This window comes from Pseudonaja textilis, chromosome 3, assembly GCF_049901715.1.
Source record: "Pseudonaja textilis isolate UNSWEBS1 chromosome 3, rPseTex1.2, whole genome shotgun sequence".
Taxonomy (NCBI): Eukaryota; Metazoa; Chordata; class Lepidosauria; order Squamata; family Elapidae; genus Pseudonaja; species Pseudonaja textilis.
The window spans coordinates 169,607,094-169,624,231 of record NC_141992.1 but is presented as its reverse complement, the minus strand read 5'-3'; positions in this window follow the sequence as shown (position 1 = coordinate 169,624,231).

Here is a 17,138-nt window from a genome sequence, read left to right as displayed (position 1 = left end):
AATATGAACAAGCAGTATGCAGTGGCAGCCAAAAAAACCAATGCAATCCTAAATTGCATTAATAAAGGGATACAATCAAGATCAAATGAGGTACTAATACCACTCTATAAAGCCTTAGAAAGACCACACCTAGAGTACTGCATCCAGTATAGCTAGTTTAGTGAAGAAAAGGACCAAGGGAGACATGATAGCACTCTTCCAATATTTGAGGGGCTGCCACAGAGAGGAAGGGGTCAAGCTATTTTCTAAAGCACCCGAAGGCCAGACAAGGAATAATGGATGGAAACTGAACAAGGAGAGATTTAACCTGGAAATAAGGAGAAACTTTCTGACAGTGAGAACAATCAAATAATGGAATAAGCTTGCCTTTGGAAGTTGTGGCAACTTCATCATTTGATACTTTCAACAAGAGATTGAACTGTCATTTGTCAGAAATGGTGTAGGGTCTCCTGCTTGGGTGGAGGGTTGGACTAGATGACCTACAAGGTCCCTTCCAACTCTGTTAAACTAATCTAGTTCCTTCTGTTCTAGTGGAAAAAAGACTTGAGATTAGATACAAATTAACAGTCCCAAATTTATTGACAATAACAACTAGGATATTCCTTAGGATAACACCTGGAATGGCCTCTAATTAGACAGATATGAGAAAATATACCACAGCCTCTTGCTAAGCAATATTGATGGTGCCTGATCATTGGTATTTTCATCATTATCCCTCCATTAAAGATAGCTGCATATATTTTACTTATTCCATCCATATTAGGCAACATACACTGGATAAAATACTTCAGGGATAAAAGCTCCCCTCTCTCGTAGGAAAGTTTGTGCCAACCAGATGGTAGAACATCTCTCCAGGATATAGGATGCATTGAAATGTTCACTGCCTTGGCTCCATGCTATCTTACACTTAATTGCCAGAAAATGTTAAATATGTCTAAATATATTTCAGTTCTATTCTAAGCTATACCCAGCATCTCAGACAGTAAAAAGAGGAGAATAAGATGTTTCAATAGTTTTGGGGGGGATATCCACATCCTAATTTTATTCAATTGTTGTTGGCTAGATGGTGATTGATTTCACATACTATATGCAATCTAATTCATCATTTGTCTATTTATATTTCTTATTTCTAAACCACTCATCTCATTCAGATATTAGCCTGACCTTTGAAGGGAATTATTCTAGATTATGTTTGAAACCAAGACATTGTGCTTTTTTGACATATAAAGTTCTTTAATTTTGTGCTCTGCTCAAATCTCTGTTCAATTCATAGAATGGCCAAGTGAAAGGAGCTAAAAATAAAAAACAAGAATGAAAAACAAAGCAAAATTTGGTGAACCCAATGGTTTTGCTCATCTTCTGACTTTTGGTGGTTCTACAAGCTATGATTAAATATATCACAGCAATGTAGTAAGCAGAGACTGCCCTTTCCCTGTACTGGACCAAGTGGGCCAAGTGTCACAATTATCTTCAGCAATAAGTCTTAGAAAGCATCATACCCTGTTTTCCTTTTGGCTTCTGCTTTGGTGTAGCACACTAGGAAATTCTTCTGCAGATGTTTTTATCCTAAAGTGGGAACAGGAGGAATAAAACTCCTGTGGCAAGAAGATGCAAGAATGGCCTTTCAGGAACCTTGGCACATATTGTGGCAGTTAAGTTTATAATTTCTTCTGTTAGTTCCTTTGCCTGTACCAAAGTGGCTATCAGCTTCAGTGAGTAACTACATGGAGCCTGTGCATTGAAACTGATTAGGGGAAAACATTTTTTTTTTCTAACAAAGTTTTTTGTGGGGTAGGAGTTGGAAGGCAGAAGGCTGTAATCTTTATTGGGAAATAATTGCACTCATTTCATTCATTTTACATAGGAAAATAACTCCAAATATTTTACCATTCAGGTAGTACATTTCAATAGTTTAGAACCTTATTTTTAAACATATAAATGATTTTACTCTTTCCTGGCAAAAGAAGCAGCTAGATCTGCTTCTTCCCATCATGAAAGATGGAATATTTTCTGTGTTTTGTTTCCAGAGTACAGTTAACCCTCAGTTTATTTGAATAAGTGAATTCCAGTGGAATTTAAGAATCCCATGCCTAAATGTAATTATTCATATAATTGATGAGCTTGGTATATAAAAGAATGACAGTTTAAGCTGAGACATTTACTTAAAATATTTCTGGAAATTGACTTAATTATCGGGTATCAAAGCCAACGACCACAAACAATGGAAAAGTGAACACTTCATCATCATAAATTACTTAGAAAAGCCTGTTTTGTATTAATCTATGGCTACTTAGCAAAATATGAAAACAAACTGTAAAATCCTCATAGAAGAAAACCACTTCCTTTCTGAGTCTCGAGTGTAAGGGTTGGGTTGCAAAAATGCTTTGTTGTCAATTAAGCATATTTTTCATTCCTTCATTACTGCAAAAATCTATTTTAGGAAAAGTTTCTAACAGCATTCAGTTATAACATTTAGGCTTACATTGGCTCTCAAACTCTCCATTAGAAAAAAGAAAAACAGAAAAAGAAAAAAAGGGGAAAAGGAAAAAAATCTTCCTTGGGACATGTCCGTGTGACTTCTGTAACTGATAAATGTAATTAATAGTGCACATTGGTAGAAAGTCAAGATGCAATAATTGATTTCTTCTTTTACTGTGCTAAAGATCAAGGGAACATATCCTTCATCCTCCATTATGCACGCACAGCAACAACAGAATAGATCCTTTGGGAGAGTTTGAATATCCAGTGCTTTGCTGCCCACAAGATCCTTATTATAAAAGGTGTTGTAAGCCAGCCAAGATAGAGCAAAAGCTGCTCCTAGAATTACTGAAACATGCTTAGCTGTTATTCTTCATTATACAAGGAAGGATGTGGAGGAAAAACCATCACCCCAATAAATGAAATGATTGATACCTAGCGGTTAGGCAGAGAATAGTTGGTGCAATGTGAGGAACAGTATAGATTCCCTAGATTGGAGATACTAGATTATATAAATAGTGTAAGCATATTTGAGATAAAGTGAATTTTAAAGCCATGCTGTCCCAAATACCTCAAAACTGACTGATTTTGCCTTTACTGTTATCAAGGAATGCTTGATGTAAAACAGCTATGATTAAGGCTGCTACGCTATCAATTCTTTTCCATCTTACTTAAAAGCATTGTCTGAAAGCCTTCATTGACCAAAACCATGATGGGTCAAGAAGGTCAATATTGACAAACCCATCTTCCATTTGGAAAACTTCAATTTGGAATGTAGGCCAAGTGAAACTTTAATCAATGCAATGGTAGGGTTTTTTAAATGTGTGTCAGTGACTAAGGGCTATTCTGCACTGCAACTTGACTGCTTTTATTCCAGAACTAATCTGGTTTAAAATAAGGCCAACTTAAAATATTCCTTTGTGGATTTCAACCTTTTCCTCCCCTTTGGCCTAGTGGTCCAGATTACTGTGAACATGCCCCCACCCCCAATTTATTTTATTTTCCTGCTTCTTTTCCCTTTCCACCATGCAGGGAAAGTAAGTATCTTGAGAACTGGTGTAAAAAGGGGGAAAAAACCCCAATTTTACTGTTTTTGTTGTGGGCGAGAAAGGCAAACTTGGCAGAAAGCTTGCTGATTTTGCCCAGCTTAAAAAACAAAGGCATTGTTCTCATTTCACAATTTAACTGTTGACTGCTTTAAAAAATGCATAGTTTAAAAAATTCATTGTTTTTCTATTAAACTTGTGGCGAATGGGCTGTGGTGGCGCAGTGGTTAAAATGCAGTACTACTTCAGTTGACTGCTGGCTGCCAGCAATTTGGCAGTTCGAGTCTCACTGGCTCAAGGTTGACTCAGCCTTCCATCCTTCTGAGGTCAGTAAAATGAAGACCAAGATTATTGGGACAATATGCTGACACTGTAAACCGCTTAGAGAGGGCTGTAAAGCATTGCAAAGCGGTATGTAAGTCTAAGTGCTATTGCTATTACTATTAAATACCTTCCCCACAAAAGGCCGAACCTTTCAGTTACTCAACCCAATGGCCGTTAAAGGCAGGGCTGCATATTCATCAAGTACCACATTTGATGGAGGGTCAGAAAACCTGACTGAAGATCACCTTTCCAGCAGGCTAGCAATGGGTTGAGGATGATGTCATTCATCCCTAACTTTCACAAAATGGGAAAGCTATGCAGGAAAGTGAACGCAGATATAATTCTAAATCAAAAGCTAGATTGCGTTTACGGGTTTTTTGTGTGTGTTGTATTATTAATTAAATTTGTTTGACTATCCAAGGTGGCACTGGACAGTTTATAACAATAGATAAAAAGTGAGAATATAAAAATAGCAAGTACACATATAAAGACCACAATATGTGATAAAGTTGAGAGAACATCTTTGCACTGTAATCCAGTTTTGCAGCTACTAATTTGTAATACATCTAATCCAGCAGATGATGTAAGACAATATGTATCTTCTATAGAGCAGATGTAATGAATGTTAAACAACTGAGCTAATGGTTAATTATTTTCATTGCCCCTATGTCATCAGGAATCTTGCTTAATGTGAGATTTATCTGAGAAAATAGAATTTATCAGAAGCAGAAATACCTATGAAAATCATTTTATAAAGTCTCTTTCCCTTTGTGTCATGTCCATTATGTCATGGACATAAGAAGGCATTTAGGAGTTATTCAGAAGTGTGGGTTTTTCACACATGTATGTCTTCACATAAACATATACACCCATACAAACACATAAACCTATAATACACATCTATAATATTTCTATAAACTAATTTTGTTGTACAATAGCTGTTTAAAGAATATTAGTATTTTAGTTAATCTGCACTGAGATTATGTGATAGAAAAATGCAGTGATAGAAAAATTTAACACTACCCACTATAAAGGAATGGTTGGTGAAAATGACAGATTTTGCTGAAATGGATAAATTGACTTATTTCATTAAAGAAAAGATAATATTTGTATTTATTGATGACTAGAAGTCTCTTACAGACATTTTGCATAAAAATAAAAAACATAAAACTTGTGATTTATGGCTTTATGATTAGATAGGATATATTAAACAAAGAAGAGTAATATGATGTAACTTTAGAGAGAGAGGTCAAAATATAGTATATTTGTAGTTAAAAGAGCTGTGGAGACTATTGGATACCACTTTTTTATTTCGTTTCTTTTCTATTCTTCAACTTCTTTTCTTGCCCTTTTTTCTTTTGCTTTTCTTTCATTATCTTCTTTCTTCCTTACTTTATATTAGTTTACATTAAGTTTACCTTCTTCTTTAAAAGTGTTAATAAAAATTACACACACACACACACACACACCTAAAATGTGGGTTGCCCATTAAAAGAAACCCTGGTCTAGTTCCTTCAGGTTTACCCTGCTCTATTTTGATATCATCTTAACACTGCCTGCATGTCAATGTGTAAATTTTTATTGTTGTGGTTAGGTTGTCAGAAGAATGCAGAATATTGAAGACTTTGGCTGGAGGCTTACCAAAATTTCATCCATTTAGAATATATCTAAAATATGCTTATAAATAAAGGTGAGTACAACTTATGCAGGAGGTTGCAATGATATATTTTAGAATCTTTCTATGAGATGAGGATTGATTCCTCAGACAAGGCACCATTTGATTATATTTGATACTATTAATCCCTTTAATTCCTGTAACATCTTGTTCTATAAATGCTGCAGAAAAAAATGTCCTACTGCCAGTGTTTTGTGGTTCTGTTTTCCTCATTGGGCAAACAAACAAACAAACAAATAAACCATGCTGTGCATTCAGGAATAATGGATCAGTAATGGGATTTTCAGATGTTGCCATGTAGATATACTGTTATTTGGCATATGGCATTTTTAGATGTACCCCTAAAAACTTTGCCATGGATTCATTTGACCATGATCAGTGTTATTGTTGAGAATATTAGTTTTCAAGACTGATTTGAGAATAGAAACAAAGGTTTTAATATATACAAACATTTTCTTTGTTGCTGTTCCATTGAACATGATAGAGTTATATTAAAGATTATACTAGGGCATTTTCAAGATTCTATCAGATACAAAGAATAGATACATAAATGGACATAATACACATGCATGCATGCATGCACACACACATTTCTTGATGATCTGTCCTTAATGACACACAAGCCGACAGAACCTTTTCTTCCAAAATAGCTGAATATCCACAGGGAGCTTTTTGCTAGCGGGTACAATATTGTGCCAACTTTTACATTTTAATGCATTTCATGCACATAACGCACAAATGCCTAAAATTGAGTGCTTTCCTGGGAGCATAAAATGTTATGGTGAGGTGTTGTCTAATGAGCCTTAGCTTTCATAGAGCAGTTTGTATGGTTGATAAAGATGATGTCAAATCATACAGATTGAATAAATCTAATTTACTGTTTTTGTGACCTCAAGCTGATACTTGAGAAAAGAATTCCACACAGAGCAATTAAATGTTTTATTGAAGTGCTACTCATCTTGTCCATATAAGACAGGTATAGAATAAGGTTGGACTTAAGGGGTAAATAATTCCCTAGAGCTTTCTTCAGGGGCAGGGTGATGTTTTTGATGGGCCTGGATCTCTTTTTATATTCCATGTGAAACTCCACCCAGGAAAAAAATGGAGGGAGGAGTCACTTCAAGGAGCACAATGAGGAGCTTATCATAAAATATCATATTCCTCATATATGTCAAGCAGGGATGCAGTGATTCAGTGGCTAAGACGCTGAGCTTGTTGATAAGAAAGGTTGGCAGTTTGGCAGTTCGAATCCCTAGCACTGCAAAATGGAGTGAGCTCCTGTTATTTGTCCCAGCTTCTACCAACCTAGCAGTTCAAAAGCATGTAAAAATGCAAGTAGAAAAACAGGGACCACCTTGGTGGGAAGGTAACAGCATTCTGTGCGCCTTCAGTGTTTAGTCATGCTGGCCACATGACCACAGAGATGTCTTCGGACAGTGCTGGCTCTTCAGCTTTGTAACAGAGATAATCACTAGAGCCGGAAACAACTAGCACTTATGTGCAAGGGGAACCTTTATGTTGTGGATCGAGGGAAATGAGAGGCTAGGCCAGAGCATACAAGTAACTGGTTTTATTCAAAGAATAAATAGTTGTTGCGTCTGCCAGCTAACAGGCAGACTTGCCAGCGAACAACGGCTGGCTCAGCCCGACAGCCGGCTTTTTATAGCCGACTGTCAAACGGAGCCAACCAATGGGAGCTGCTGGTGCTCCCGCTTAAAGAACGGACCTGGTTGGGAACACCAACCAGTCCCAAAGACATAACACCCCTTCCCCCTAGATGGGAACATGCATAGTCCCTGAGATACGCCGGTGGTCTGTGTTGGCGACCGGAGCGTCATAGCTCAGGAGAGCCACTGGGTGGCAACGAGTCCATGGGGCCCTGGTCTGAGGGCGTTGGGGAGCGAGCTTGACTCGGCGCCGGATCTTGGACCCGGGGAAAGTCCCTGCCTTCGGGCTGGCTTGGAGAACAGTCTCTGCCCGAATGGCTGGTGACCTCGCTGGGTGGTAGTGGTGGAGTCTCAGGCTGGCAGTCCCGGTCTACTGCCAGATCCCTCTGCTCTGTTGGGAATGGCTGGTCCCCTTGAAAACTCTCAACTGGACTCTGGTGGGGAACTTGAAAACTGTCCAGTGGAAATGGCTCTGAGCTGGTCAGACCGCTCCGTCGCCTCCTCAGTTGGTCCAGGTGCCTCCGCCACACGCGACCGTCTTCCAGCTGGACCCGATAGGATCTCGGACCTGTGACAGCCACGACTTTCCCTGGCACCCACAGAGGATCCCCCGCGTAGTTCCTAGCAAAGACTAGGTCCTGTAATGCAAAATCTCTGACCAGACTGTCAGACCCCAAAGGGGTGTCTGGGCAGTAGTGGGGGTGTAGCCTGTCTAAGGTAGTCTTCAGGCGTCTCCCCATTAACAGTTCGGCCGGGGACTTGTTCGTCATTGTGCAAGGTGTAGTATGCTGGCTTAGGAGGAAACGAGACAGTTTAGAATGCCAGTCTTCTTGGCCGAACCTGGGAAGTGCCTCCTTAGCCGATCTAACTGCTCTCTCTGCCAACCCGTTGCTAGCAGGGTGAAAGGGGGCCGTGAGGACGTGTCTGATGCCCAGATTGGTGACATACCTGCTAAATTCACTCGAAGTGAACTGGGGGCCATTGTCGGAGACCAGTGTGTCAGGAAGTCCGTGAGTCACGAAAAAATGAGTCAGGGCTTTAGCAACTGCCTGGGTGGTGGTCGTGGGAAGTAAGGCCACATCTATCCACTTAGAATACGAGTCCACGACCACCAAGAAAGTCTTGCCATGCATTGGCCCGGCCAGGTCGATGTGAAGCCGTGACCATGGGGCATTGGCACTTTCCCACTTGGTGGGTGTGGCGGCTGGCGGGGCTGCCCTAGATTCCTGACAGGGTCGACATGAGCTTACCCACTTGGTGATCTGATCGTCCATCCCGGGCCACCAGACGTAACTGCGAGCCAACGCCTTCATCTGTACGATGCCCGGATGGCCCTCGTGCAGTACCTTCAGGATGGGTATGCGAAGAGTGGTTGGGATGACGACTCTGGTACCCCACAACAGGCATCCTTGCAACTTAGAAAGCTCCTGCTGGCGAGTTTTAAATGGGGTGAAATCAACTGAATAGTTAGTTTCCGGCCACCCCCTCCCTACCCAGTCCAGAACCTGGGCGATTGTTTTGTCCTTTTTTGAATGTGCCGCGATGTCGTCTGCAGTCACTGGCAGCTTGAGTTCGTTGACCTCAAAAATAGCATGCACAGGAGCTGGGTCCTCGACTGGGGCCGGCAAGGGACAGCGGCTGAGGGCATCTGCGTGGCTCAGATTCTTTCCGGGACGATAGACCAGTTTGTACGAGTAAGCCGCCAGGAACAAGGTCCATCTAGTCATCCTGGGTGACAATACCTGTGGAGTTTGCTTGTCCCCTGATAACAGTCCTAGAAGCGGCTTGTGATCGGTAATGAGTTCGAAATGGTGCCCGAATAGGAATTCGTGGAATTTTTTGACTGCTGCTACTGCAGCCAGGGCCTCTTTATCTATTTGGCTGTAATTACGTTCAGTCGCTGAGAAAGTTCTTGAAAAGAAGGCAATTGGTGCCTTGGAGCCATTGGGGAGTCTGTGGCTTAAGACAGCTCCTATCCCAAAGGGGGATGCGTCTGCGGCTAGGACCAAGGGAAGGCGTTGGTCAAATTGGATTAAGACAGCCTCAGAGGTGAGTAGAGATTTGACTGCCTTAAATGCATGGTTTTCTTTGGGTCCCCAGTGCCATGGTGAGTTTTTATCTAAGAGTCTGTGCAGCGGTTCAGCGACTGAGGCTTTGTGTGGGAGGAACGAAGCGTAGAAATTCAATAACCCCAGGAAGGCTTGTAACTCGGTTTTGTTGGTAGGCGTGGGTGCCTCGTGGATGGCCTTGACTTTAGATTCCACTGGGTGGATGCCTGAGGCGTCTAGCCTGTATCCTAGAAAGTCCACCTGTCTAGTGGCGATGGCACACTTCTCCCGTTTTAGTTTGAGGCCATGCTGCCTGAACTTCTCTAATACTGCCCTGACTCTCTGGATGAGTTGGGGTCTGTCCCTGGCTGAGACCAAAATGTCATCGAAATATGGAACTACGCCAGGGAGGCCTTGGAGAATTCGTTCCATCAGTGATTGGAAAATACCTGGGGCTACACTTACGCCAAACTGGAGACGTTTACACCTGAACGCCCCTCTGTGTGTTACTATGGTCTGTAAGTCAGCCATTTGATTATCAACAGGGAACTGTTGGTATGCCTGTGACATGTCCAGTTTGGCAAAAATGGTGCCAGGTTCGAATGTGTGTAACAGGTGCTGAATGACTGGAACAGGGTATGCGCTAACCTGTAGATAACGGTTAATTGATGTCTTGTAATCAGCACAAATTCTTAAATTACCGTCTTTTTTAAGTGGGGTGACTATGGGGGTCTCCTACTTAGCGAAATCAGTGGGTTCTATCACCCCTTGCTTGAGGAGCTTGTCTAGTTCTGCGTCCAATTTGGGGCGGATGGCGAAAGGTACTCTACGTGGTTTTAAGCGGACGGGAACTGCCTGGGGGTCTACTGAGAAGGAGATGGGAGTGCCATTATAACAGCCTAACTCGCTACTAAAAACGTCAGAATAGTCTGAGAATAAGGAGTCAACATCCAAAGTTGAGACAGCATGGATCCCTGTTACACTAAGGCCAAGAGAGGGAAACCAATCCAATCCCAAAAGACTAGGGAGGGCACCATTAACAACCACTAAAGGCAAATGGCCTTTGAAGGCTTGGAATTTAACAAGGAACTTGCCTTTCCCGAGGACCGGGATGTTCTTTCCTTGGTAGTCCCTCAAGGTGAGATGGCACTTTTGAAGCTGGTTCCTTGTCAGTCTGGGCTGGATTTTCTTAAGCGTGTCCCAGGAGATGATTGAGAGCGCTGACCCCATGTCTACCTCCACGCGGCAGGGTTTACCTTCTAAGAAGACAGAAAGTGTAATTTTATTGGGGGTATGAAATGTGTGGTTAGCGTGGTAGCAAGTATAGCAGTTCTCTACTTGCCTTTGGGAACCAGGAGAAGAAGGAGATTTTTGTGGAAAAGTGCGCGCTGCCTGGCAGACTCTTGCGAGGTGACCTTTCTTGTGACAGTTGTGGCAGCTGGCGTTTCTGAACCTGCAAGATGCCTGGGAATGGGAACCTCCACAGGTTAGGCACAAAAGGGTTTGTTTTGGGCCACTGTTGTTTCTTTGCCTCGCTCCTACCTGCGGCTGTCTCATCGGCTTGAGACGATGAATGTCAGAGTATTCTGCAGGGTCATCTTCGCCCACCACTTCTTCAGAGTGGATGGAGGAAGTGCTGGGCTTGGGTGCGGTGCCCTGGATCTCGGCTGCTGATTGGGCTGAGAGTTCAGCAGCTAAGGCTTCCTCAACGGCCTGGGAGAGATTTAAATCTTTTCTGGCCAGCAAACGTCTTTGGAGCCTTAGATCTCTTACCCCACAGACGAGTTGGCCGAGCAGCATATCGTCCAAATAGTTCTTAAACTCACAATGTAGAGCTGCTGTCCTCAGGGCGGCCATGTATTGGTTGATGGATTCCCCCTCGGCTTGCTTCCTCATTCTAAACGCGAAACGTCTAGCGATCTGGGACGGTTTCGGTGAGTAGTGGTTGGAAAGTGTTTCCAGCAGCTCAGTCCACGGGACGTTCCTGATCTCTCGTGGTGCGAAAAGTGCTGTGGCAGTATCGAAGACTGCAGCCCCACAGTAGCTGAGGAAGTAGGATTTCTTCCTATGCTCCGCAGCATCAGCCAAACCGATGGCATCGATAAAATGGTTGAAGCGATTCTTATACGAATCCCATTTTTCCTCATCGGGCTTGAATGGTGGGAATGCCGGATTGACATTCATTCTGGATCCCTCAGTCTCTTAGCAGACTGGTCTGTCTCTCTGGGTGTTCGTGGCCCTGGTTTAACGCTAACCGTGCGTTGGCGGCTGTGGCTACAGCGCCCTAAACTCGCTCAGTGACTCCAGCCTTCGTGAAGGCAGTTTGTATTTCGCGCTCTCTGCGGCGTTTGGCGGCTGTGGCTACAGCGCCGTAACTGACAACAATTCGAATTTCGCGCTCCCTGGAGAGCGTTGGCGACTATGGCTATAGTGCCGTAACTGACAGCAATTCGAATTTTTGCGCTCCCTAGAGAGCGTTGGCGACTGTGGCTACAGTGCCGAACTTCACTCAAGTGGTTGAATTCAAACGGCAGCGGTTTGAATTTCGCGCTCCTTTGCGAGCGCGGGCGGCTGCGGATTCAGCGCCCGACTTTCACTAACTGTAGCGTTCTAACTCGAGCAGCTACAACGCTCGTGACTTTCACTCTCAGACAGCAGCAATCTGAGCCCGAGCTCTCTGCGAGCGATACGGCTGCGGTTCAGCGCGGTGATTCTGGTAGCGTGATTCTCAGCTCTTTGAATGAGTGCTTCTGGCTAGCCTGCCGATCCCATCCTCGTCGCCAGTGTTGTGGATCGAGGGAAATGAGAGGCTAGGCCAGAGCATACAAGTAACTGGTTTTATTCAAAGAATAAATGGTTGTCGCGTCTGCCAGCTAACAGGCAGACTTGCCAGCGAACAACGGCTGGCTCAGCCCGACAGCCGGCTTTTTATAGCCGACTGTCAAACGGAGCCAACCAATGGGAGCTGCTGGTGCTCCCGCTTAAAGAACGGACCTGGTTGGGAACACCAACCAGTCCCAAAGACATAACACTTTACCTTTACATATATGTCAAATGAGAATCTAGTAAATGCACAAGAATGTTCTGGTTGAGGACTAAGGTATTAGGTTCCCTCAGGCAAGTGCCTACCTGACTAGGTTTCGGTATGGATGAAATATTTATTAAAATTCAGAAAGGGAAGCCATTGCAATAGATGGCAACTACTGAACTCTTAAAGCAGATTTTAGAATTTATATCTCCTTTAGATTCATATCTTACAGCTTCTTCCCTTGCATTTCCTTCTGTGTAATGATAATTTATTCATTTCTTTTCTGTGGCTGGCTAATTTGCTCCAGTGTTTCTTAACCTCAGCAACTTTAAAATTCAGGGATTTCAACTTCCAGAATTTCCAGTCAGTGCAGGGAATTCAACATTCTGACAGTTGAAAGCCACGCATCTTAAAGTTCATGAGGTTGAGAGACATTACTCTAATCCATGGAGAAACAGAACGTATCTGCACTAATAGTTCCAGCTACTGCTATTCTATGCTCATGGCAATTAAGTCTAAACTGGCTTCAGAAAAGTGTGTCTAGGTGAGGGGCTTGTGGACTTGTGGACTTCAATTCCCAGCATAGTTGGCTGAGGAATTCTGGGAGTTGAAGTCCACAAGTCTTAAAGTTGCCAAGTTTGGAGACCTCTGGTCCAGATTGAGACCCTTTGACATCAAATGGCTAGGTTTTCCATCTGTACTGCAGGCTGCTGCCTTCTCTCACTGGACAATTTCCTGCTGCGGTGCCTTCCCATCTTTCTGTCCTTGAAAGCAGCTACAAGTAATGTATCAGTCTAATAGCTTTATCAGGGGTGCCAATCTTTAAGATTTGTGGACTTCGAGATTGCAAATAAATGATTGTAAATAAACAAATAGCACATACATATGTTACAAACCTAGCATTAAATGCAACATGGATGATACTTGCATTCTCGTTAAAAACATTTCTTGTATATAAATAGAACTATTGTTTCTCTCTTCTCTGGTGTTAATCCTTGTCTGTAATTCTCAGTATTATATGATTTTGTTGATTTTGATTACATTGTGAAATGCTATGAGTCCTTTACAGAAGTGGAGCCAAAATACTCAGGAATTCCTTAAAACAAATAAATGAATTTTTTTCAAGAGAAAAGTTCATGGCCAAGTTTCAATTACTCAGTTGTCTGGCTTTGATATATTAGAAAGATGACTTGCATTGATTTTGATGTTGGTATCTCTAGCTCAGAATGGCCAATTATGACTCACAGTGGCTGCTGAAAATTCCAGACATGTTTTTCTAGCTCAAGCTAAGCAGTTCAGAGACTGAATCTATGACCTATTATTTTCTTGCCCAACTTCTTTTAAAGTCTTTAAGTCAGTCTTAACTACCTAAACCAGTCCCTATAGTTTCCTTGGCAAGTTTTTTGGAATTGGTTTGCCACTGCCTCTTTCCTAGAACTGACAGAGGGTTGGCCCAAAGTTAGCCACTGGGACTTGGATATAAAGATGGAGTCACAACTCCTGATCTCCTGGTTTCTATCACAGTGCTGTAACACTATAGCTAACTTGTTCAGTGTTTACTCTTATTTTTAAAAAGTCCTATTTCCTTCAGAACACTTTTGTGGGGTGGTAAATTAAATTTAATTCCACCTTGTAGATTGATCAATTTGCTTTGCAGAAAAATGTTTAACTTAGTCTCTGACTTTGGTTGCTACTACACTGGAAATATATTGATTACTATGGAATTCTTCAAAACACAAAGACAGCTTGTAGTACAACAGAGATGTTTTAGTGGAAATTTATTTCTGTCAATAATTGATTGCTGAAAATTTTATGCGACTAAGTATCTTTCATTATCAGTTTTTGTTTGCAGAATATCTACTTCTGTTCTTTTCTGTGGTTTTATTTCTTAAAGATACTTTATGCAATTGTTCTGAATTTGCTTTTATTTTCCTTCCTTCCTTCCTTCCTTCCTTCCTTCCTTCCTTCCTTCCTTCCTTCCTTCCTTCCTTCCTCCCTCCCTTCCTTCCTTCCTCCCCCCCCTCCCTCCCTTCCTTCCTGGCATGCCATGCCATGCCATGCCATCCATTTTTGAATTTCAGAATTGTAACTGCATAAATGTATTGGTAATAGCAATTCAGGAATAAGGTTTGTGTGGTATACTAGAACTCTTGGAAATGAGTTAAGAGACTCATCCGAGACTGAATGCTTGTTGAAAAAAAGTTCAATGGGCTGCTTTGGCAACACATCATTATTAAAATTACAGCTTTGGGTTTATCCAAGTTTCTTTCAAAATATTTTCCAGAAAGTTTTTACTTTGAACAAGAAGTGACTGCATGCAAGCTAAAAATCTTCCATATAAAGTTAGAATGGAAAATATTACTGTTTAAAAATATCCACTAATAATATTTTGTATTAAGTTTCTCTTCTGCTAAGTGGTGATTTATTTTGTGAAAGCCAAACTATACCAATCATGAATGCAATGACAAAAAGTGATTCTAGCTAGCCAGTGTACAATAGGAACATCTCTGAATCTTTTGCTTAAAGCTTCCTGATGATTAGGGTTTAATCAGATATACAGTTCAAAATGTTGACAGAAAGAGAGTAATTGGCATTGAGCAATGAATATTAAAGAATAGATTTGAAAAAAAAAATTGCTTTGGTTAATATTTAAAGCTGTACTTTTGTTAATTCTGGGTATTTCATTATTGTTTTTTATTGTATATATCTATATATAGTGACTGTAATTAAATGCTTGACCCAATTGTAAATGGAAGTTTTTCATCTAAGAAACTGTAGTCATCAGTTTGATTGTAAGAAATGGGTTTAGTGGATGCATTGCATTGACTACATCCAAATGATAAAGATTATATATATATATATATATATATATATATATATATATATATATATATATATGTTCATATATAATTATTCTTACATCTTGAGAATATTATAAATAGTCACTTTATACATAGAACTATGATGAATTAATTATTTCTTTATACATTATATTATATATAAATAAATAAATAAATTATATATAAAAGATATATTAATTATATCACTTTATACATAGAACTATGATGAATTAATTATTTCTTTGCAAATAGGGACATTTTGTATAATAAAGAGAATTTCCTGATTAAATTCCTGATTAATTTTAAAAGCAAATGGCTTGTGGGCTTCAAAAATATTTTGTTATGACCATTAAGAAAAAATAGAGCTTGATGTATTTTAGTATTGGAATGAGAGTCCATCATGGTTTATGACTTTATAATATTTTTTGAAAAGGTGAGTATACTGGGGAAAATAGAATTGTAGACAGAGAAATTGATTCATCTCCTCGTTAATGATAGCCATAAGATGAGCAGGGGAAGACTTTTATTGTGCTTTCTCTTCCTTTGGGATTTAGGAATTTTTGGAGAAGTCAGGTTGTCCTAAGTCATTCTAGCCATTCTATGTATCTAATGAAGTCAGCTGCACCTCATGAAGGCTTGTTCCTTTTATTCAGATATGTTAGTTAGAAAAGGCACTGCCAGAAACTTCCTATTTTGTGGACAGTTACTCTACTTCAGGCAGCAACTCCTTCGAACATATACTTTTCCATGTTTGTGTTCTCTTAACTGAGAAAACAAAGCTTTGTTACTGTGAGAATGGATTGTGTTTAGAATGAAAATGCTCTCTAAGAGGAATGATACCAACTGTAGAGGGAAAAAAGCCTTTGATCAAACTTCTTAGCATTAATTTAGTAGATAACTCCTCTTAATTCTTTTATGAATAGTTGGCTTACAAAGCATACTTTCACCCTATCTCCCTGCCTCATATCTGATCTTTGATAATTTGTAATATCCTTTGAAACGTTGCCATATTCTGTGTTATCATTTTTATATGGGGATTCTATTGTACAGTAACGTAATTAGCTTAATATATACAAGGGCACATTGTACTTATAAACATAAAATTCCATTTTAGGGGACCAAAGCTTCTTTCTCATTTCCACTGAAACATCTTCAGAAATGTGTCACACTGAATATATAATTATATCCTAAACCACTGACAACATAAAAAATGTCTATTTTTTTGTCTCACATTCTGAAATGAAGTGGATAATTTTGAAACGAAAGAAAAATCCAATAAGAAATGCTAAATTACATGGATTATTAGGATATGATGGTGGTATAATGCTTAAGTGCTATTTGAACATTTGAATTTACTGAAGGCCAGATTTATTCTTTTTAGCTGTGTGATATTGCTTCAGAGTTCATGAAAAATAATTAATTCTGTCCAAAGCTAGTTTCCCCCCCTAAATTCTTGTGGAAAAGAAAAGGATCTCAGTGGCTTCAAAACTTTGTTATGTGATTCTGCTCAGCTCAACCTGAGGTTCAACTGCATGCATACACTTCACTGTCTTCTTATAAAATTCACAGTGGATCTGTCAATTGATTCAGCCATCCAGAATCCCTTTCCAGATATTCTGCATTTTCTGCAGTTTGTGAATCAGCTCCATATATTAGGACTTCCATTCTGAGTTTTCCACATTTATTGTAAATCCATCAGTTGATGCTACTATCAAGGAATCCTTATAGAACTGGCACTTTGGGAATATCCCATAGGATTTTTTGATCAGCAGCCTGAATCTGAAAAACCGATCTACTTTCCAATAATAACCACCAGGACTTTTCTGCATTTCTGCATTTATTTCTCCCAAGCATTCATACATTTCATACTTTACCTTGGATGGCCATGTTACAAACATACAGATTACATTTATTTATGTTCTTTAAGTACATTATATGACTAATGATTAAGGGTTCGGCCATATTGCTTTTTTATTTGCAGTTCAGTAAGGATTATAGAATTCAGTATGCAAATCTGAAGGAAAGGAAAGAG